General features: G+C 36.2%; 1 pseudogene; it reads left to right on the top strand.

Annotated features, from left to right (window-relative positions):
- The first annotated feature begins 22,283 nt into the window (after positions 1-22,283).
- LOC127183880 (protein SEC13 homolog) lies at positions 22,284-23,241 on the top strand (annotated as a pseudogene).
- Positions 23,242-24,456: the final 1,215 nt, after the last annotated feature.

Here is a 24,456-nt window from a genome sequence, read left to right on the forward strand (position 1 = left end):
TTAAGAACATGTCCTTATAAATAAGGAATGCTGAGAGCGGCAGAAGTAGTCTTCCCCTGGGAAGAGCACACAAATTAGTTATCCAATACCAAGTGGTCAATCATGAAAACGTACATATAAGTGGTATTAGCATATGTAAATAATAAATAAAGATGTCATGAATTTGAAAGAGATCAAGGAAGAGTATATGGGAGAATTTGGAGGAAGGGAAGGTAAAGGAGATATGCTATATTATAATTTCAAAAAATTTAAAAGCATGTATATAAATAATTTTGTATAATATGCACTACTCTTTTAAAATTCTGTATGTTGTTACCTACTACAAAAAAAAAACTTAGAATATTTTATTTTCATGATGCAACCAGCTATTTAAATATACTATTTACTTTAAAGAAATTCCAAGTTACATTGTTTTATATCTTTTTAAAATATGAAAATGAAGAGTTCTGTGTGTTTCTTAAGTGTCGGTGGCACTCAGTTTTTCTCTAAATTATCCACAAGGTGAAAATGCAGGTAATTCAGTAATTACTAGAATTGCAATGCAAACACATTTCAAAATGGCTTCTGTGTCCCAGGATGTATAAACCCTTTAAAACCTGTCTCTCATGGTGCTTGGAATCTCTCCTGCCCTTAGATCAGTGTTAAAGCCGACCTTTACACTGTGTTCACAGCTCTGCAAGTGATGCTACAGTCTGCTTGCCTGATGAAGGTATGCCATGGGAAAGAACAGTTCTGGGAACTTTGTTCTCCCACTGTGCATCAAATGGGTAGCATTAAGGTGTCACCCCCACACAAATCGTTGTCCTCACAAGGAGCAGGGGCTGATTCATTAGGGTAGTGAAGTTTTTCCACTGAAAAGAATTCCTGTACCACATGATTCTAAAATAATTTACATTGTTTCCTTCTTCAATGACATTGCCTAGAAAATTTCTGAGAAGTGACTTAGAAAGAAACTTCAATTGACATTTTTTAAAAAACTTTTTTACTTTGTACATTTCAAAAGGTAGATTCATTTGGTAGTTTTAGTAAAATTCCTTATGATGGTTCTGTAATGTTGGAGTGAAATAGAAAAAAAAATATTCCTCATTTTAAAGGCTATATTTTAGGCAGTTTTTAATGTTGCTTTGTGTTTATATGCTACATGTCTATTTTGTCATAAATTTTAACCATTCTCATTTATACATATTTTTATTATATATGTGCTTAAATTTGATAAGAAAAACTGTTTAACATTTTTTCTCTACTTACAAATACACTAAAATTATCACTAAAGGTAAAAAAGAATAGCTTCGCAAAAAATCTTTAAACCTTGGCCTCTGAGCTTACAAACAACTAAGGTCTGAACATCTCAGATCATGTTCTGGTCTTGTAAGTTTAGAACCTGAGGCAAGAATTTACAGACAAAGTTTAACATTTCCACATCTTTGTTTTCCCCTGCCTTTATTGTCATTTTCTAAAGTACATATTTAAGCACTCAACACATTGAAGTATGTTTTTCATTTTCCACAAATTTCTCACACAGATATAGTAACATAGATGAGAAATGGAAATGTTTTCTTTTAATTTTATATATTTTTTTTCATTTCCAGTGTGTGGTGGCATGTATGTGTGTTCCCGGGGGGTGCGTATTAACAGACTTCTGTAGCTAGTTGAGTATGTCTCCATCTTCCACCTGAATTTTACATTGTGGAATAATACTTTAACAAGTTTAAAATACCATCAATATCATTCAAGCAAGGTTTCTTCCACGCGTTATAAATAATTTTGGGTTTAAACTGCTTTAGTTTGTTCTCTTTGCAATCATCTACAGCTTAATTAGAGTGTATTTAACTAAACATCTGGATAAAAGTCACATTTTCCAAAATAGCTCTATGTGGGGGGAGAAAGGAGTCTGTTATTAGTATATTCCTTAATAACTAAGACATATGTGGTTTCCAATGACAGTCAAGGGGAAGCACACACCTGCCATAAACACATCGTATACATTACCCCTACTGCTTTGCTAACAGATATTCAGTCACTATATAAATATTTCCTAGTGCCTTATCATGCCACTTGTTTCTCCTGAAATGACTACATGGTAACAGAATATAAATAAGGGGGAAAGAACAGTACTATGGTCTTATCTTATAAATTTCCACATATTGTTATGGTACAGAGTTTCTGTTTGCTTTTAAATTGTAGTGACGATCTGATCTCACTAAGGAATACATTTCAGAAATTCTTATCTTTTTTTTTTTTTCATGCTATAACCCTCTAGTAATAGAAAAGATACCACATGTTCTCTCTTTAGTGGATCCCTATTTTTAGGTGTCGGTACATAACCTTCAGTAACATCAGAGACCAGGAGAATAAAAAATGCCTATGGCAGTTTTGAAGGATATCCAGACGATAGGCTACAACATAGTACAGTGCAGAGGGAAATGAGGAGAGGGAGACATTACCTGGAGAGGGGTGAGGAGCTGTGATACTGAATGAAAAGAAAATGAGAGCTAAATAACATTAAAGATACTTGAAAAACTAATAGGAAAATATTATTTTATATTTATTTAAGAAGTATAATAGCTAATATATTAAAACAAAAATAATAATGTTGTATATCATCATAATATTAATATATAATATAATAAAATATTAAATGGTGTTATGTCACATGGGATGACAATGCTTTCATGAGCAGCCATAGAATTTCTAAAAAATTCCCAATATCTGGAAACCTCACATGGACTTGTTAATCAGGAAATCCAAGAAAGTCTTTTAACATTAATAGGCTATGGACATTTTCCTTGTTTGTCTCCTAGAACCTGAGGGTAAGACCCTATTGCAGAAGACCCCTCAAAGTTTGTGCTCAGGACCTATAGAAATAGATGTGGAGTTGACATGGAAGTCTTCTCACTGAGCACTGCCTTTACAATACCAGTATATGAGGAATAGTCTTGAAGTCATTGGCACAGGAAAAGACTTGCTGAGCAAGACACTGATAGCGCAATAATAATAATAATAATAATAATAATAATAATAATAATAATTAGTAGGGTTTCATGAACTAAAATCTTCTGAGCAACAAAGGACAGCATCACTTAAGCAAAGCCACTCCCAAAAAGCATGGAAATAATATTTACAAAGTATACACATGAGAGAAGATTAGTATTTAATATATATATAAAACTTAAGGAAAAAGGTCCGAACAAATAACCCAATTAACTAGGGTACAGATCAAAATGAAGAGTTCCCAAAGGACGAAGCACAGATGGTTAAGAAACACACAAGGAAATGTTGAACATTCATAGCCATTGGGGAGATGTAAATTAAAATTACTTTGAGAATATCTTATCCCAGTCAGAATGGCCAAGATCAATAAAACAAATGACCACACATGCTAGTAAGGATGTCAGGAAAGTGGTAAACTAATTCATATCCAGTGGGGCTCAAAAGTAATACAGTCACTATGGAAATCAGTGTGGATGTTCTGCGGGAAGCTGAAAATCAATCTACCTTAAGATATCACTCTTAGGCATATATTCAAAGAACTCTATTTTATTACAGAAATATTTGCTCATCCATGTTCATTGCTGCTCAATTCATAATGTTGAGAAGTTGAAAGCAAGTTATGTCCCTCAACTGATGAAGGGGTAATGAGAACGTGGTATATTTACACAACTGATTATTATTCAAATATTAAAAATAAATGAAATTATCAAATTTTTAGGAAAAATGGTGGAGCTGGGACAAACATCTGAAGTGAAGTAAGCTAGACACCAAAAGACAAATATATCATGCTTTTTAAATATGTGTGTTAACTTTTTTAAATTTTTAATTTGTTCACTTTACATCCCAATTGTAGCGCCCATCCCTGTTGCCTCCTAATCCCACTAATCCCAGCCTCCTTCCCTCATATCTCCTCCCTCCTACCCCTAGTCCTCAGAAAAGGAGGCTCTCCTCCCCTATCATCTGACCTCAGCCTATGAAGTCTCATCTGGACTGCCTGTATTCGCTTCCTCCACAGCCTGGCAAGGCCACACTGTCAGGGAGACGTGCTCAATAAGTGGGCACCAGAGTCCATGTCAGAAGGAGCCCCTACTCCCCATATTATGGACCCACAAGGTAACTTTGCTGCCTATCTACTACATCTAAGCAGAGGATCTATGTCCTCACATGCATGGTCCTAGGTTGGTACATCCATTTCTGCAGCACACCCCTTCCTCTGCCTGGATTAATTGACTCCATTAGTCTCCTCCTGGTGGAGCTCATGACTCCTCCAGGCTGTTCTATTCCCCCAACTCTTCCCTAAGACTCCCTGAACTCCATCAACCAAAGAATGGATAAAAAAAAAATCTATGGTACATTTACACAATGAAATACTACTCAGCTATTAAAATCAAGGAATTCTTGAAATTTGCAAGCAAATGGATGGAACTAGAAATGATTATCCCGAGTGAGGTAACCCAGACCAAGAAAGACAAGAGTGGTATATACTCACTTATAAGCAGATATTAGTCAAGCAATACAGGATAAACACACTACAACACATATACCTAAAGAAACTAAATAACAAGGAGGACCATAGGGAGGATGCTTAATTCTCCTTCAGAAGTAAAATAAAATAGGCACCGAAAGCAATTGGAGAGAAGGAACAGGATGGGAGCCTAGCATAGAGGTCTTCTGAAAGAGTCAACCCAGCAGTGGATCCAAGCAGATGAAGAGACACACAGCCAAACTTCGACGGGGGTGGTAACTTTTAATCTTTAGAAATCTATCTTTAGATATGAATAACCACAGATATTGGTATCTAGTAAAAGATCAGGTAAGAAGAAGAGTACATTACAAGGAAGAAGAAAATAGAGGAGAGTGTTACAAAGAGATCAATGACCTGGAGGGGTCAGGAGACCCACAAGGAGGCCAGTAGACCCAACAAATCTGTTCAGAGGAAGGGGGCGCTGCAGAGACTGATGCACCAACCAAGAGCCATGCATGGTGAGGACCTAGACCCTCTTCTCAGATGTAGTAGATAAGCAGCACAGTCTCCTTGTGGGTCTATAACATATTGAGTAAGAACTACTTCTGACATGGAAATTGGTCCCCACATATTGATACCTACCCTTGACCTTAGCCATTGGAAAAGTCCTTTTTAAAGAGAGAGAGAGAGAAAAAAAAAAAGATTAAGATTATTGACAAATATCCAGTCAAATTTTCCACAAGAAAGAGAGAAATAGACCAAATTATTATATTTAAAGATGAGAAGAAAGACATTACAACAAAAACCTCAGAAAAATTTGCAGGGAATAAGGACATCCTAGAAATTAACTGGAATTCTAAAAGATATAAATATATGTCTACAAAGCACCTTCCAGCACCAGAAATACTAGTCAATATGATTGACTGTTTGGAAACAACCCAATATTTTCATATTTGATGACATAAGTCAGAGGTATCTCAAGCAATAGAGCTTAACCATCAGGTTGTGGAGAGTGACCAATGACCTTCAAGAAAAAATTTTTGGTGGGAGGAGACTATGGTACCATTTGGCCAAATACAGATGTAACCCATTCTTAGCACTGGAGGTTTGCTTTGGTGGTGTGGTGTGAGATATCTTGTTGGGACATTGTCTCCCTTATTATTTATCAGTGCAGAGTTCTTCCAAACATTCAAAGAACTAACACCAAAATACTAAAATATAAAAAGAAGAAACATTTTCAATTTTTAAGCCATTATTACCCTGATACTATATCTAGACACAGCAAAAACAAAACAAAACAATGAGAACAGAAAAAAAATTACAGGGCAAATATCTATGATTAACTTAAATGCAAAATTCTCAACAAAATATTTGCAAACTGAATTCAAGAACATGCTGAAAGATTATCCACTACGATCAAGTTTACTTTATTATAGAAATGCAGGGATGGGTCAATATTCATCAATCTAATTTACCACATAAATATACTAAAGTACAGAAACCACTTGATTATCTCAATAGATCCAGATAAGACCTTTGAAAAAATCCAACATTACTTCATGGTAAAAGTCCTGAAGAGATTAGGTATGTGAGGGATATATCTCAACATATCTCAACATATTAAAGCTAATATACAGAGAACAGAAATAAGAAAAGAAGTCCAAGTCATTTTATTTGCAGATGATATGATTCTGTATATAAATGACCCTAAAGACTTTATAAAAAATCTCCCCAGGATGATTAAGACACTTGGCAAAATATTATCCCTTCTTTCAAAGGCCTTTTAGAATAAGCAATTTATCCATCGACACCTCCCTTTATTTTAGTTAGATTCTATGAAATATTCAGTTTCCTTTTTGTTATAAATCTGCTTAAGTGTTTATACCCACTTTGTTTCATTTTTCCATGTCACATTGTATCAAGAATTATATCCATTTCTTCAATAGTTTCCAATGTACTGGTGTATATATTTTCTACACATACTCTAATAATCTTCACTGATACACTCTTTAATGTATTTTCATTTTTTATTTTATTTACTGTTCTTTCTTCTCTTCATTTGTCTAATCTAGTGTCTTAGGGTTTCTATTGCTGTGAAGAGATGTGATCATGACTGCATCTCTTGTAAGGGAAAACCTTTCACTGGAGCTGGCTTACAGGTTCTGAGATTTACACATTATCATCATAACAGAAAGCATGGTGTTATGCAGGCACACACGGTAGTGATTAAGGAGTGAAAAGTTCAACATCTCATTTGACAGGTAGCAGGAAGAGAGAAAGAGAGAGAGAGAGAGAGAGAGAGAGAGAGAGAGAGAGAGAGAGAGAGAGAGAGAGAATCTGAATTGAGCATTTGAAACCTCAAAGCCCAACATAAGTAGCACACTTCCTCCAACAAGGGCACGCCTACCCAACAAGGTCACATTTCCTAGTGCTGTCACTCCCTGCTGGACAAGCATTCATATCAATTTGCCTACGGAGACCATTCTTACTCACGCCATAATATCTGGTTAAAGGTTTGCCAATCTTTTTTTTTCCTTTTTCTTTCTCTCCTCTCTCCTTTTCTCCTTTTTACATTCATTCTTCCCTCCCTCTATTTCTTCATTTATCTTTCCTTGCCTTTCCTCTCACCCTCAACTGTGAACTACATACATTAGCAGCAGAGGCAACACACAGGTAGCTTTGAACTAGCACCGGAAGTATGTGATGGCTGAATTCACAAGCTTGCTTTCTATATGTTAGTTTCCAGAGGATAGATAACTCCCCCCATAAAAACAAAATAAAAACTTCCAGATCAAAGAAAGTGGAAGTGCCTAGATGATAACTTTGACGACAAAAATGTCATAGTCACAGTAATAAAAGAGATTAAATATACTTGAATTCTGTAAATTACGTTGCCTAGGAATGAACAGTAATAATAAAATGATGTTTTCTGTCGAAAACTTGGCAAAGAAATTAGAATAGCACTCTAACGGTGCTCCTTTTCTAAGATTTAGGGTTCCATCTGATAAGTTGGCCTGATGAGCACGTGTTTTTATTGACTCAAGGTGAGTTCCCTGAGATAATGCATATCAAAGCTTAGCAGACTACTTCCAAGCAGCAAGGATCTAGTAAATCTTAGCTCTTTATACTATGAATCTTTTTTTCTTTCTTTTTTTTTTTTTTTTTGTGTGTGTGTGTGTGTGTGTGTGTGTGTGTTTTATTTGTTTGTTTAGTTTGTTTTGGGGTTTCTCTCTGTGGCTTTGGCTATCCTACACTCACTTTACAGATCAGGCTGGGCTTGAACTCACAGTGATCCACCTGCCTCTGCCTCCCTAAGTGCAGAATCTTAATTGTATTTATATTCTAGGAATTTCCTATGAGTTACTTGAAAATGTTGTCGTGTCTACTTTTTGCCAGACATTTACAATCATTTCTTTAAAGGTATTTATTCCCATCAAGAGTATGTTCAGAAACAGGTGACCATATTAAGAAAATTGTGATTAGCTGTTGCATATATCTTTTGTTTCCCTCAAAATAAATCATCTCCCAGTTCTTTCTAAATAAATCATAGCCAAGCTTTATTTCTCTTCTAAGTATGAAAGCCTCCATTTGGAGCTCAGACAACCACAAAAACTACATTTTTGAAAGACTAAAATGTGTTAGAATAGAGAAAAAAGACTCCTTTAATGTCTAAGAAGGAAATATGTCACAGAAGGATTTTTTTAAGTTCACTGATAAATTCTAAATAGGTTGAAACATGAAACTACTAGTGGATGCCAAAAATATTCAAACACAAAAGTTTCAAGTTTCAAATTAAGCTTCTATCAAATGTATGCATATAGGTAATCTTAAATAAATCATTGGATGGTGCTAGTTTCAAAGGCATACCTTAATTAAGTCTCCGGTTTATCCATGTCTGTTCTAAACATTCTATTCACCCAGTGAGCACCGTGTGAATGGGTTTCTGGTTGTATGTAGCAGAAGCACTCTAAATAATTAAGAAGATTTCTTGAGAAAACATGTCAAAATAGAAAGAAACTCTTAGAAACTCATGCAGAGGTGGCAAGGCCAAGTGCCTGACAATTGTCAGTTTAAGACATTCTATAATCTGAACAATCATCTCCCCACCTCATCTTCACTGTTAACGAGGCAGTTTCTTTCCTTATCTGCTTGGAATAAGCCCAGTTCAATCCCTGTACTTTTTCTGATGAGCCAGTTTTGCATCCTCTTGCTCTTCCTTCTCCAGGCATTACAGCTTCCTCTTAAGACTTTTATAATGAGGCATAGAGCCCAGTTTCCAGTACATGTTTTTCTTTAGATATTATTTTATTTTATTGGGGTATACACTATATTATTACACATAAGAAGAAAATTACATACAACAAGAAGAACCATGAAACAATCAGCTATCATAGGAATGTTACATTCATGGTGTTTTGGCTAATTGCAAATGGCAACCTTGTAGAAAACATCCTTCCTATCTTAATGAGTCTGTAATTCTGAATGAGAATCAATATCTATCATATCTCATCTCTGTCAACTTAAAACCTCTATCTAGACCTAAAAACATTATAAGCCCTAAACAGCAAAGGATAATTGCAAGACAAAACTATCTGGTCTTCAACCCCATCAGAGACTTGAGAAGGAATGAAACTTAATTACTTGAGTAAACCGGAAGTGCAGATTAGCAGGTTCCAGAATGAGTAAGAAAAGAAGAAAAGAAAAAAGAAAAGACAGTTTGCTGCCTGAACAGTCACCCAAAACTCTCTATAACGTTGGACATTATCTTGAGCCTTCTAACTCAATATAGCTGAAAGACATTATTTGTGAGAAAGGAAATATTGAGGACTTGCTTACCCTGTCTTGGCAGAGTTTGTCCACCAACTCTTCCTGTATGCAAGCTTGCTCATTTTTAGGCACAATTCTGTCTGTGGCAGAAATGAGGACGTTTTTGCCAGTCTACATAAAGAGGATCTTTGATGCTCATCATCTTCTTGAGGTAGGCTTGAGGTTGCCAGGAGTTAACCTGTCTTAATGTCAAAGAATGTGTAAGATATTAAAAGCTTCTAAATGCCATATTCTGTAGTTCTCTGAGGCCCTGAAGACCTTATCTAACTATCTTACCCTGTCTTTCTAGACGATCATTATCTATTTGTTAAACCTAGGGTGTATATTCTTGTGATTAAAAATAGGCTGGTACTTGAAATGACCATAATTTGATCAACGAACAATTGGCTAGTATTATTTACTTATCCTAATCAGGTTGCAATAGCGCTTTCCGGGTATTGGAAGTAACATTAGGAAACTGGACCAAAAATGCTATTCCTGGCTTGATTAACCATGTTCCCCAATGTCATTTGGGCCCCTACAAGGGCACTGTTCACACCAAGTCACCCAGAAGAATCCTTAAGAGAACAATGACTCATTTCCCCTAATGGAGGGTGCGGGTTGGGTAGGTTTATATTTGCTCCTGTGGGCTACAGATAATTATTTTCAGTGGGAATTGCTTATAAGTTATGATTGGTCTTATTCAGACAGAAAACAATGTTGGATTCAGGGATATCTCTCTTCCTCTATCTTTCTTTCGTAGATATGGAGATAGAGGTTGGGAAGAAAGAAGGGGGGTATAGAAATATATAGGGATGATAGGATAAAAAGTAGGTTATTAAATCTACTCCTCAACATAAGGCCTTATTTGTTACTAACAAAAAATGTTACTTTTTGATTCATTGGTATAGAATTTTGTTTATTGATACAAAATAAGATTAACTTTGATACACCGATGTAGAATTCAAATTTAAGACTATTCTCCACACATATTATATATATTTCTACTCTAATATGATACACTTAACCCATACAACTCAATGATAATATGATACATGTTTTTTTTTTGTTTGGGGGGAGGTTTTTTTTTTTTGACAATAATTAGTCCCTTCATTTCACCTACATGTAGTTCCTCATTTTATTGTTTTTAATTAATTTATTCATATTACATCTCAATTGTTATCCCATCCCTTGTATCCTCCCATTCCTTCCTCACTCCTGCTTTTACCCTATTCCCCTCCCCTATGTCTGTGACTGAGGGGGACCTGCTTCACCTCTATATGATCAGAGGGTGTCCAGTCTCTTCTTGTTAGCCTGCTTCCTTCCTCTGAGTGCCACTGAGCTTCCCCATCCAGGGAACATGGTCAAATATGGGGCACCAGAGTTCATGTGAAAGTCAGTCCCTGCTCTTCTCCTGTCCATTATTTAGATCTGGGTAGGGGTTCTATGCTTACTGTATGTATTGTCCTTTGTTGGTGCCAAAGTTTGAGCAGAACCCCTGGGCCCAGATCTGCCCATCATAATGCTCTTCTTGTAGGTTTCCAGGACCCTCTGGATCCTTCTATTTCCCCATTCTCCCATACTTCTCTCACCTAGAGTCACAATAGGATGTCCTAACATTTATCCCAATTTCCTGGTAAATGAAGACTTTCATGGGACATGTCCCTTGGGCTAGTGTCCAAGTATAAGTGAGTATATACCGTTTGAGTCTTTCTGCTTCTGGGTTAACTCACTCATTATGATCACTTCTAGTTCCATCCATTTGTCCACAAATTTTAGGATTTTCTTGTTTTTTATAGCTAAGTAGTAGTCCCTAGTGTAAATGTACCAGTTTCTTTATCCAGTCTTCTACTGAAGACACTTAGGCTATTATGAATAGGCCACTATGAACATGGTTGAGCATATGTCCTTGTTGTGTGGTGGAGCATCTTCTGGGTATATTCCAAGGAGTGGAATAGCTGGGTCTTGAGGAAGCCCTATTCCTAATTTTCTGAGATAGCTCCAGATAGATTTCCAAAGTGGTTGTACAAATTTGCATTCTCACCAACAATGAAGAAGGGTTCCTATTTCTCCACATCCTCGCCAGCATGTGGTGTCACTTGAATTTTTCATCTTAGCCATTCTGATGGGTATGAGATAGAATCTCAGAGTCATTTTGATTTGCATTTCCCTGATGACTAAAGACGTTGAGCATTTCTTTAAGTGTTTCTCAGCCATTCAATATTTCTCTGTTGAGTTCTGAGCTCCATTTCTCTATTGGGTTATTTGGTTTGGTGGTGTTTAATTTCTTGGGTTCTTTATATATTTTTGGATATTAGACCTTTGTCAGATGTAGGGTTGGTGAATATCTTTCCCCAGACTTTAGGTTGTCGCTATGTTCTGTTGACAGTGTCTCCTGCCTTACAGAAGCTTCTCAGCCTCATGAGGTCCCATTTATTAATTACTGACCTTAAGGCCTGGGCTGTTGGTGTTCTGTTCAAGAAATTGTCTCCTGTGCCAATATGTTCCAGGCTCTTCCTCACTTTTTTTTCTAACTGATTTAGTGTATCTGGTTTTATGTTGAGGTCTTTGATCCACTTGGACTTGAGTTTTGTGCATGGTGACAAATATGGGTGTAATTGAAATTTTTTACATGGAGACATCCACTTAGACCAGCATCATTTGTTGAAGATGCTATCGTTTTTCCATTGAATAGATTTGGCTTCTTTGTCAAAAATCAAATTGGTCTTCGTTTCAATTCCATTGATCAACCAGCCTATTGCTGTGCCAGTACCATGCTCTTTTAATTACTGTTGCTCTATAGTACAGCTTGAAATCAGGTATGGAGATTCCACCAGAGGATTTTTTATTACACAGGATTGTTTCAGCTATTCTGTTTGTTTGTTTGTTTGTTTGTTGTTTTTCCATATGAAGTTGAGAATTGACATTTCAATGTCTTTGAAAAATTGTGTAGGTATTTTGATAGGGATTGCATTGAATCTGTAAATTGCTTTTGCTAAGAAGGCCATTTTTACTATGTTAATTCTCCTGATCCATGGACAAGGGAGATCTTTCCATCTTTGGTGTCATCTTCAATCTCTTTCTTCAGAGGTTTAAAAATTTTTTCAAACAAGTCCTTCACCTGCTTGGATAGAGTTACTCTCAGATATTTTATATTGCTTGAGGCTATCATGAAGGGTGTAGTTTCTCTAATTTCTTCCTCTGCACAGATGTCCTTCATATATAAGAAGGTTACTGACTTTTTTGAGTTAAGTTTGTATCCAGCCAATTTGCTGAATGTGTTTATTAGCTCTAGGAGTTCTCTGGTGGAGTTTTGAGGGTCACTTATATACACTATCATATCATCTGCAAGTAGGGATAACTTGACGTCCTCCTTTATGATGTGTATCCCCTAGATCTCCTGTTGTTGTCTTATTGCTCTGGCTAGAACTTCCAATACTATATTGAAGAGATATGGAGAGAATGGGCAGCCTTGCCTGGTCCTAGATTTTAAAGCAATTTCCTTGAGTATCTCTCCATTTAATTTGATTTTGGCTATTGGCTTGCTGTATATAGCCTTTATTATGTTGAGATATGCACCTTGTATCCCTTATCTCCCCAAAACTTTAAACATGAATGGGTGTCGGATTTTATCAAATGCTTTCTCTGCATCTAAGGAGAGGGAGACGTAACAAGAGACACTGAAGAAATACAAACAATCATAAGATCCTACTTCAAAGGCATATATGCCACAAAATTTGAAAATCTAAAGGAAATGGGTCATTTTCTTGATCAATTCCACTTACCAAAATTAATTCAAAAACAGAAAAACAAGCTAAATAGCCCCATTTCCCCTACAAAAATAGAAGCGATCATTGATAGTCTCCCAACCAAAAAAAACAAAAACAAAAACAAAAACAAAAACAAAAACAAAAACAAAAAAAGCCCAGGGCCAAATGGGTTCAATGCAGAATTCTACCAGACCTTCAAGGATGAGCTAACACCGATACTCTTCAAGCTACTCCAAAAGATAGAAATGGATGGAACATTACCAAAATTATTCTATGAAGCCATAGCCACATTGATACCTAAATTTCACAAAGACCCAACAAAGAAAGAATATCAGACCAATTTCTCTTATGAACATTGATACAAAATTAACAATAAACACTTGCAAAATGAACACAAGAACACATCAAAGTTATTATTCATCATGACCAGTTTAGGCTTCATTCCAGGCATGCAGGGATGGTTTAATATACAGAAATCCATCAATGTAATCCACCATATAAACAAACTGAAAGCATTTCCTCATTAAAAAACCTCTCTGAACTTACTCCTGCATAAAAATGTTAGGATTTCACCAAGTGATACAGAGAGGTTTCTCTCCTCTCCTCTCCTCTCTTCTCCTCTCCTCTCCTCTCCTCTCCTCTCCTCTCCTCTCTTCTCCTCTCCTCTCCTCTCCTTTCCCCCTCTCCCTTCTCTTCTCTTTTTCTCTTTTCCTTTTTCTTCTCTTTTCTTTCACTATGTAACTCTGACTGGCCTGGAAAATGATTGTGTTTAGCAAGCTGGCCATGAAGTCATCTTTAATTCAATCCTCCTGAATATGGAAATTAAATGTGTGTGCCTCTATGTCCAACTCAACAGAGGTTATTTTCATTATAAAAATTATGCTTATTCATATATAAATATATATACACATACACAGATACACACACACACATATATATGTATTTCTGAAAATAAAGAAGTAAAAATGCTGAACGAAAAATCCAGTTTCTATCTCTTAAAAAGTTGGCAGTTCAGATTTATGTCCTGTGTTTCTCTGTAGTATTTACTCTGTCAATTGTTGTGATATAAAGAGTGCCATGGTGATAAACAATTGTCAAAGCATTATCATGGATAACTTTTACACATCCCCAGTCTCATCCTTGTGGTAGATCTATAAAATATTATTATTTTAACAAAATGAAAACATAAGTTAATTTTAAGCTCAAACATCATGGGACTATAACCAAAGTTGGAAAGAAAAAAAAAAAACCTAATGGTTGTTGTTCCTGCTCTGGAGATGATGGAAATTCTCGCATGGTTAGTAAATAAAATCATTTTCCTCAAAAGTTGAACTCATCCTTTTACAAGGGAAAAATTTTCCTTCAAATTGTCTTTTAAACCCATGGGCAGCTAGAAAAGTTGAAACTTTATTAAGAGATACTAAAACTATAATTAACAGAAGTTCTTTCTCACTGGGAACAAAACTGAGTGAATTATGCCCTCCTATATTTCCCATGACACTGTTACTGTGCAAGATTTCTCAGATCTCAGGGGTAGTCTGCAGTATATTCACTCAGCACAGCACATCCACCAACTCAATTATCTCTCACCTCACTCCTAAATAAGTATGGAAACATCTGGCTCTCAGAACACACATAAAAGATGTGACCCATTCCTTTGAGTTAATTCACTAAAACCATTTTCATTTTGAAATACAACTGTTTATAAATGTTCATACTTTTCTGTAAAGCTCCTACATTTTTAATTTTCTGTCATTTCTTAAGGGAAGTCAGGGATTTGAGAGAAAAACTAATTAAAAGTAATTGAGCATTAGATGAAACAGGGTTGCAACACAGTAATTAGATTTATAAGAAAAAAGGTCCTGGTTGTCCTCTGATTATCACTTAGGTAGTCAAATAATATCATGGATGAAGAGAAATAATTTTGCTAGTGAAGTATCTGCAATTGTCATAAGTAACAATGACTCATTGAAAGTTTGGTTAGCAGCATCATAGGGGGATAACTGCTTGAACATGTCTGAAAGTTTCCTCTTCTTCATAATAGTCTCTCATATTCAATGCCTTGTGTTTAACGTTTACTGCATTCTGCATGAACTAGACATTTGGTGAACATTCTATCACAAAGAATAAAATCTCAAGGTCTTATGTTTGTGTTTGTTTTTATTTTCTGTGGATAGCTCTACTGGAAGCATCATATCTTGTACAATAAATATAAGTGCTAAGAAACAACACCAGACTGTGGATTCATCCCATGAGATGAGCAGTCTTTTTCAGTAAAACAAGAACAGGAACTTTTTCTTTGATTCCAGGTTCAGTAATTGTCATTCATATTAATATCCTTTTAAAATATTACAAGAAAAGAAAGTGCTAGAAAACAAAAACTATGAGTAAAAGTGGCTGTCCTTCATGTTAACTCGTTTTAATTTGATAGAAAAGCATGGGTAAGAGGGAGACAGAAAATTGCATATATTTCAATCCACTCAGAAAATTATAAACCAGTTTTTTACTCCCCCTAAAACATTAATACGCTTACTTCACTGCATACTTGGGAACTATGATTTTTTTTTTAAAGGAGAACACATACAAAATCAACCAAACAAATGAACGAAAATATAGACAACTAAGCACACAAAGAATCAAATCAATAGCCTTGACGTGGAGGTACAGCTCTGCGACCATGGCATCAAGGGCTGAACAAGAGAATGCAGGCCTTTTTATTCTGTTTTATAGCTCACTGTGTCAAGCAGAAGGTGAGACTAGGACAGGACCAGGACTATACTGCTCATTTGAGTATGCCTTTCAAAGCTGTAGGAACTGTTTATTTGTTTTGTTCATAATCCATGATACAAGTAAGACTAACATTATTAACTCATCTATCAAAAAGAGAAAAAAGGCTTTATGGATATTTATAGTACACATATTTCTAGCCATATTTTCCAATATATACTTATTCAAACCTTTTGTTCAATATAGTGTATTTTTATCTCCTCGGACATTTATTTACATTATATCCAAGACTATGTCATGATACCGAAATGATTTCTTGCTTTAGTAGTCTACGGTGTTTATAAAACATATTACAGGCTGCTATGTAAACTATCTCCTTCCACTTTTTAAAAATGTTTTACAGAAATTTTTGAAAATTTATATTCATTCGAATATGTCTCTGACACATTTATTAGAATAAAGAAATGGAAAAAGTAATATCTGGCCCATATAAAAATTTCCAACACTTTCTTGAAAATGACTTAATTTTTTAAAAGGCTTATTGTTTTTAAGGGTTGTTATGCCTTTGTGCGAACATATCCTGGCAGGTGTTTAAGCAAAATCAGTAGAGTTTATTGGACAATCTGATCCACGGTATGAATTCAGCTGATGTCTAAAACTAATCTTTCCTCATTGTTCCTGTACAATGTTGTACGTTGTTCCTGTCGAGTTGTAGTATTACATGTAAGGCATTCTATCCTCACTGTTATTTTAAATATAATATAATTCATAAGCATTAAGTACAAAGTGGACAGTATCTGCATGAATTATTTTATTGGAGTAATCCTGGCTTATTCATAGTTTATGTTTGAGAGAGATACCTTCCCAATAGAGAAACAAGAAAAAGCATGATTACTTAATATAACTGCAGAGCAGGGTACCTGTGTAAACAGACAAAGTGTCCTCAGGTGAACCAGTGCTATTCTCCAATGTAATTGCAGTGTACTGGTCCTGTTCTACAGGGAGAAGCTGTTTCTTTAGAAGTCCCTGCCATCTTTCCCTCTTACAGTCCCTTCCCTTCCTCTTCTGCAGAGATCTCTGAACCTGGAGGAAAGGAGCTCAAAACAGACATTGTATTTAGGAATGGCACACTTACGAATGCACAGAGGCGATGACAGCATGCACAAGGGCCATACAGATTCTAACCAAACAAAATCACAGCATGGAGAAGGGCACGAACACACAGGCCCAATACTAACCAAGAAGCTGTTTGCAATTGATACCTGATGAAATAGAAAAAAAAAATTAACCAATAGAGTCTCACCCATACTTTATTAAGGCCCTATAGTCCAAGAATAGAAGGGCAACATTAAGTGGACTTCATGTCTTTTTTTTTTTTTTTATTTTGTTTGCTTTTTTTTAAAATTGTTTTTGTTTTCTTACTTTTTAGTTTTAGATTTTCTCCCCCTTTTTGCTTCCTTTTGGAGAGAGAGAGAGAGAGAGAGAGAGAGAGAGAGAGAGAGAGAGAGAGAGAGGAGAGGAGAGAACATAAAATTAGGCTGATGTTAGTTGGGCATGGAGGTGGGGGTAGATCTGGGAGTAATTAGGATAAGAGAGAGAATTGATAAATTACTCTAAAAAGACTAACTATAGTGCCCATTCTCATGTACTTTGGGGAGACCAAAGAACCAGGTGCCTTATTTTTATTCATTATAAACATCTCAAGTATGGATTTCTCTCAAATTTGCAGTTTTGCCATAGCAGGCCTTTATCAGGAATTTAGCCGTTACCTTGAGCCTATGTGTAATAGTTAAATGATTGAACCTGACCTTGGATGTCACATCTTTTCAGAACAGTAGGGATGATGCCTTGTCATTTCCATGTTTTGTGCATAAAATATACACGTAGATTGATGCTTTGTAGGAAGGCATAATGTAGGCTAAGAAACGGCAGAGATTTTTAAATGTTGTTTCCATGTTTTCCAGTACTGGCTGGTGTGAATAAAACATGAATTTGTTTTAGAAATAACTTCTCCAGTGTTCTCTGAGTCCTGTCTAGGATTTGGTTCCCATTCTTAATGGATATAAGTCTGCTCCCATCTGAGAGCATAAGTAGATGAGAAAACCAGGGAAGGTCACAGACGCTGTGGTCATTAAACTTCCTAAGCGTTGATTTCCCTCCTTTTCTGAAGAGCTATAGTATTCATGGCTGTCAGTAGAGCTGCTAGTTGATTAAAATTTTAGGTGTAGGAATGATGAACACTATAAACTCGGAAAATGTTTCCTATAGGGAATTACTTCCATGAAAATAAATACTTTGATCCCAAGCAGCTTATTTTTATATTACTTCAGGTAAGAGTATTATCCAAATGTCTTACAGTAATTAGAGCGTGTCCATCATTCAGAGTCTTGAGATGGTCCGCTTATCACTTGCTTCTTTTGTTACTGTGCTTAGGATTTCACATTTCATTCCCCCACCATTATAATTGGAGCCAACTTCGAAACTTCCAATGAAGGGTCCCCTACGAGAGTGGATTCAAGAGTTCCCAAATCTTCACACACCAGGGACAAATACCTCAAGGTTTTTCTACATTGGAGGCTGATTCCTAACAATAAAAAGGGTAAAATGAGGGTTATCTACGAGGATAGAATGAAAAGAGTCCCTACTGAAAGAAAGGTCTAGGGTAGAGGCAAGAAGAAAAGAGACAGCCAGAGAAAAATCTGTAAAAGAGCTTTCTGAGAAAGGTCACTCTGATTGATGTAGGGTTTTCTGTTATGAATTCCTTTTCATGTGCTTAGCTGTTAAATGTTAAACCTTCCATTGTCAAGCAGACTTGGATTTCACCATAGAATCAGGCACTAACCCTGGACATGATGGTCACTCCCTACATATGTATTTCATTTGGTGTCATGTGCTCTTTGCACATGCTTTCTATTTTTCTTATTCATGCCCTGATATAAGAGCACATATCTGCCTGGAATGTCACTGTGTATGTGTATATTGATATCCTCTGTGTTAAGTGCCTCAGGGACATTCTTTTCTGATGAATGCTCCAGATGTCAGAGTTGACACCTGTACCTGAGTGCAAAATGTATGTATGTATTAACCAATGAAAAGAAAGTTTTATAAGACTAACATGATTTTAAACTAAGAAGAATATGTAAATGAATATGTCAAGCTATAGAAATATAAAACATCTCATGTTGCTTTGTGGCATGCATTATTTCTGGAAGAATACAAATACAATATTTCAAGGACAAGTCTGAATTAAATATTGTATGTTTTAGTCAATAAATACAGTGGCTTAAGTAAATGGTTTCCTGGTTCCCTCAGATTTAAGAATCTTCTCCTTGATTGTTCAATAAACACTTCACAGTTTAGTGAAAGAAAAAATTACAAATTTAAGAAATGTCAGTCCTTCAACATAAGTAGTATGTAATGACTACAAATTGTTTATATTTAAGACAACCAGTGCAAATTTAGTGAAAGTTTAAGCATTAATAGAGAGACAACTATGTTCTTTATTTTAATATTTAATACTGGTAGCCATCCAAACATCCATTCAGCTATTATTTCTTCATTTCTTATGTGCCATGGAGTATTACTAGTTAAAGATTTGTTTATTTTATTTTGTGTCTCTGTCCCTGTGTGGGTATTTATACCTGAGTGCTGGTGCCTGAGATATAAGAGGCATCTGGTCCCCTGGGAGATGAAGTAGCAAGTAGTTGTGAGCTGTCTGACATGGTTGCTGAGAATTAAACTCTGTTCTTCTGTAAGAGCAACAGGCATACAGCTGCTGAGACATTTCTTTAGCCCTCATATAATATTTATGCTACTGTATTATAATATACTCCTGTTGCCTCAAATTTCTCTTAATGAAGGTAGAGTCTACACAGAATGATTTATTAAGTTTAAATTGAAGATTCATGGGGCTGGAGAAACGGTTCATAAGTTAAGACCATTTGCTGGTCTTACAGAGGACTCAAGTTCAATTCCCAGCCCCCACGCGAGGGCTCCCAACAATCTGTAACTCTAAGGCATCTGACATGTTCCTTCTGAACTCTGAGAGCACAAGGCATGTGTGTGGTGTGCAGACGTACATGCAGAAAAGAAGATTATACAAATAAATAAACTAAATAAAGCAAAACAATTGTAATTTAAGGATTAATAGGTGTATTATTCTGAGTATGATTTTCCGATTGCTTCTAACTCATTTTCTTTCTTGCTCTTCCTATGCCTCATAAAAATTCAAAACAGAGGCATCAGTTAGTCAGCCTGGTATAACACTGAGGAGTTACTTCACCTGAGACACAAGTTACATAAAGGAAATTAAACATTGTTCTAGAACACTTGTGGTGAAGGGACAAAGCACTTTGAGGGAATGCCAAGAAAAATGGAGTTAGAAAACTCTTCTGATTTTACAGTTATTTCAGTCAATACTTCTTTAGATTTTAGACTCTATCAATTCTCTCTCTTGTAAGACTATCATACAGAGATAGAAGAATTGAACACTGCGAAGAGCAGAGGCTCTTTGAAAGCATAGTTTTAGCAAGTGAACACACATTTTCAGAGTAATTCTAAGATTTAATTAAGAGATGTGTCATATCGTTCAATTAAATAATTAAAGGAAACTACATTTTCAGGAGGCTCATTTTGGGGAAGAAATTATGTTGCCAAAAAAGATTTTATGCCATTATCCCATTAATGCTAAACTGTTTAAAAATTTTTAAATAAATATCTACTAGTAGCCTTTAATTTTTTGTAATTAAGGCTTTTATTTAAAATATTTCCTCTTATTTAATGTAGTAGTTGAAAATATGCAACTCTTTCAGTTAATGGCTATAATCTGAATTTTATTTGTTTGAAATGACCTCATCTGTATTTTTAAAAGTTTTTGAGAGACTACCATTACTGTATGAAAATTTCTTGAAATAGGAAACTGACTATTTGATCCATATTCAAATCAACTACTACCATAATTGGATCTGAATTAGAAATTATACCAACAGGAATATTTAAAAGAATGATAGGATTTAATTTGCTGTCTTACTTGATTGTGTAGTAGTCTTTCAAATTCAATAAGTGGCAAACCATAAACTAGAATTATTACTGTAAGAAATATCATCCTTTGAAAAAGGTAAGGACTATGCTTGTTTTGGTCTGGAAGCATATACACACTTATGCATATATTCATAAATGTCTGTGTTTTTCTTTTCCATTTGTGAAAAAAAGCTGGGTAATTTTTCACAATTATATTAACAATTGTTTTCCTTCCTTTTGGATTTTACTCATCAAGACTATATGGTCTTGTCTTTTCCCAGCTATTATAAAACTTTACTAGAAGTCATCTTCCTTACTTGTTTATTGTTCCTTTCATTAACTGTAGTATATGTCCTAATTAGTTCATATATGTGACTGTGAAAGAGAATACAAATAGGAATAGAGTTTAAACTGAAATATAGAGTATTTTAAGTTCTTCAGCCATTTGATACTAGTACCTATTGGCTTGTAATACAATCCTAAGGTGTGCTCTTGTCAAAATCTGAATTACAGGAAGATAACATATTATGATTTTAATATACTGTAATGCCTAAATAATAATTAGGTTTGATGCCATCAAGCTAGAGCCATAGAAGCATCTAAATATAAATACATTTCATCAGCAGAAGCAGTTATAAATTATGGATATGATAGTGACAGACACTGTGTCAAATCCAACAACAAAATACTACAAATCTTCAAATTCATGAGGCTGCAGCAGCAACTGAGAAAAATTTAGGGTGATTAAGAAAAGGGAAGATAAAATATTTATTTTTAAAAGTTATCATGACAGATTTCTCAAAATTTAGCATCTTAAAATACCTTTTTATTATCTCACAGCTCTACATAGCAGAAATCTGAGTGGGTTCAGCCAGACTGAGATCAGTGTCACATGAGACTACAATTAAGGCTATTTGTTAGGCTGCTTTTTAATTTTGTGAGAGATAGAGTATTGGCAGGATCTAGGTCCCTGCAGTTATACGTCTCCGGCTCCTTCTCTGGAAGCCACTTGTAGTCTAAGATTGGACCACATACCATTCGTCTCAAAAAGCCCCTTTCATCTTCAAATGAAGAACCAAAGATGGAGTTCTGTGTACATTTTGACTCTCAATTAACTCCTCCTGTGCCACCCTTGAAGAAATTGCCTTTAAAAATCTATATAATTAGTTAAAGCCTTCTAGAATAATCTACCTGTGTTAAGAGGAATGGTTCCAGATTAAGATGTTACCACATTCAAAAGTCCTAAGGAACAAACTCTTGACATAATTGCAAACATTTCAGAGAAGAATATTAGGTCGACACAATTAGTTCTAAGTATATGTCACACACAGTAAGGGAAAAACTAACAATGTAATTTGGGGGGCGGTAAGGCAATGTTGAAGCTTTAAAGGTATATTTTTGAAATACTTGCAACCTATATATAACTACACAAATTTTGAATTAAGAAAGCAACTGAAGCTTCTGATCTGCCAGGTCTGAGGCTGTGAGTCACCCCACCTGCCGTTATGGTGCCAGTAATGAACACCGTGGACACCTCTCATGAAGTCATGATTCTTGATGCACAGATGGACTATTATGGCACCTGCCTAGTAACCTACTCTTATGACAGGTCCTTCAAAAATTTTGGTGTGTTAAATAGAGGGCTTATCCTCATTGCAGAGGACATGAAGGGCCAGTCTGGCAAATGGCCTGGTCCCACCCAATGTGAGCAATAATATCCTGGCTTCCAGTTCCTACAACTAGAAAGTCATTATCTGGAAAGAGGGAAATAAGACATGGGAGAAGACCCATGATCACTCAGGACATGATTCCTCAGTGGACTCTGTATTCTGGGCTCCTCACGACTGCAGCCTGATCCCAGCCTGTGGGAGCTCAGATGGGGCCATCTCCTTGCTGAGCTAATATAGGGGAAGGCCAATGAAGTGAGGAAAATTAATATCGCTCACACAATCAGCTGTAATGCTGTCAGTTGGGCCCCTGATGTTGTCTCTTGAGGCCTTATAGTTCAATCATCAGGGCAGAAACCCAATTACACCAAGACGTTTGCATCAAGTGGCTGTGACAACCTCATCGAACTCTCTGGAAGAAGGAAGGGATGGCCAGTGGAAGGAGGAGGAAAATCTAGAGGCACACAGTGACTGGGTTAAAGATGTTGCCTGGGCCCCGCCTCCATTGTCCTGTCCACCAGCACCATTGTTAGCTGTTCTCAAGATGGTTTATTTGGGCCTGTGATGGTGCCTCAAGCAGCATATGGTCACCCAAATTCCTACACAAGTTCAAGGATGTTGTGTGGCACATGAGGTGATTTATCACAGCAAATATGCTGACCGTGGAGGGTGATGACAACAAGGTGACCCTGGGGAAGGAGTCAGTGGATGAGCAGCGGTGTATATCAGTGATGTCAATAAGAGCCAGGGTTCTGTGTCAGCCTCCATCACAGAGGGACAACAGAACAAGCTGTGACAACACAGGCATCCAGGTCTTCCTGTTTTCACAACTGCTTATTCTGGAACAATATCCAAACAGCTGGGAAGAAGTGTTCAAATGCTCGTGGGATTCCACACCCAAAAGTGCCCACAGGCACAACGCTGGATGCTCACCTGCCTTACTGGGATTCCATGTGTGTAGTAATTTAATTGCCAGATGCAAATATTCATATTAGAACAAAGGAGTATTGTTTTTAAAAATTTAGGACCATTTTAAAGCTATCTTTTGGTTCAGGGTGTCTCAAAGCTAATAAAATCATATTGCATAAAAAAAAAGAAAACCACTGAATAAATATGAAAAACTATACATTACTATATTTTTATATGTCTGAATGCAAAATAATTTACAGGCAATTGAAATGACAATTTATCCACAAAAATAATTTTATATGAGCATCACAGTATTGTGTCACCTATGGGGAGCCATGCTAAATTCAGCCATACTAGAAATCCTGTGCTTAGGCTGTATGCTGTGACCTTCGAGTTGCTGACCTTTGCTGAAGCAGGACTTGTGTTTAGGCCATCTTCAGATTGTTTACCTTTGAAAGAAACAGCCTAAGTGTCACTCAGTAGAAGAATGGATAAAGAAACTGTGGTACATTTACACTAGGGAATACTACTCACCTATTTAAAACAAGGAATTCCCGAAATTTATAGAAAGATGGATTGAACTAGAAGTGATCATAATGAGTGAGTTCACCCAGAAGCAGAGAGACTCAAATGGTATATACTCACTTATAATTGGACACTAGCCCAAGGGTCATGAAAGTCTTCACTTACCAGGAAATTGGGATAGATGTGAGGACATCCTATTGGGACTCTAGGTGAGAGAAGTATGGGAGAATGGGGAAATAGAAGGATCCAGAGGGTCCTAGAAACCTGCATGAAGAACATTATGATGGGAGGATCTGGGCCCAGGGGTTCTGCTCAAACTATGGCACCAACCAAGAAATAAGGAAGTTCTTACAGGAAGCTACTCAGAGGATTGTATTCTGGCCTGGGGGCAGGGGCAGTGAGGTTGTAATAGAATTTGTGATGTCCTTGCTATATAAACCATACTCACTTGTAATAAAGTAAGCCTTGATCACGACTCTCTAGACTTGGTTTCATATTTCTCATGTCTCTGTCTCCCTCTTTCAATCCCCACTCCCTCTTCCAGGGAACCTTCTTTGACTTGTCCTGTGAGCTGGGA

The sequence above is a fragment of the Acomys russatus genome, chromosome 32 (assembly GCF_903995435.1).
Source record: "Acomys russatus chromosome 32, mAcoRus1.1, whole genome shotgun sequence".
In the NCBI taxonomy this organism is placed as follows: domain Eukaryota; kingdom Metazoa; phylum Chordata; class Mammalia; order Rodentia; family Muridae; genus Acomys; species Acomys russatus.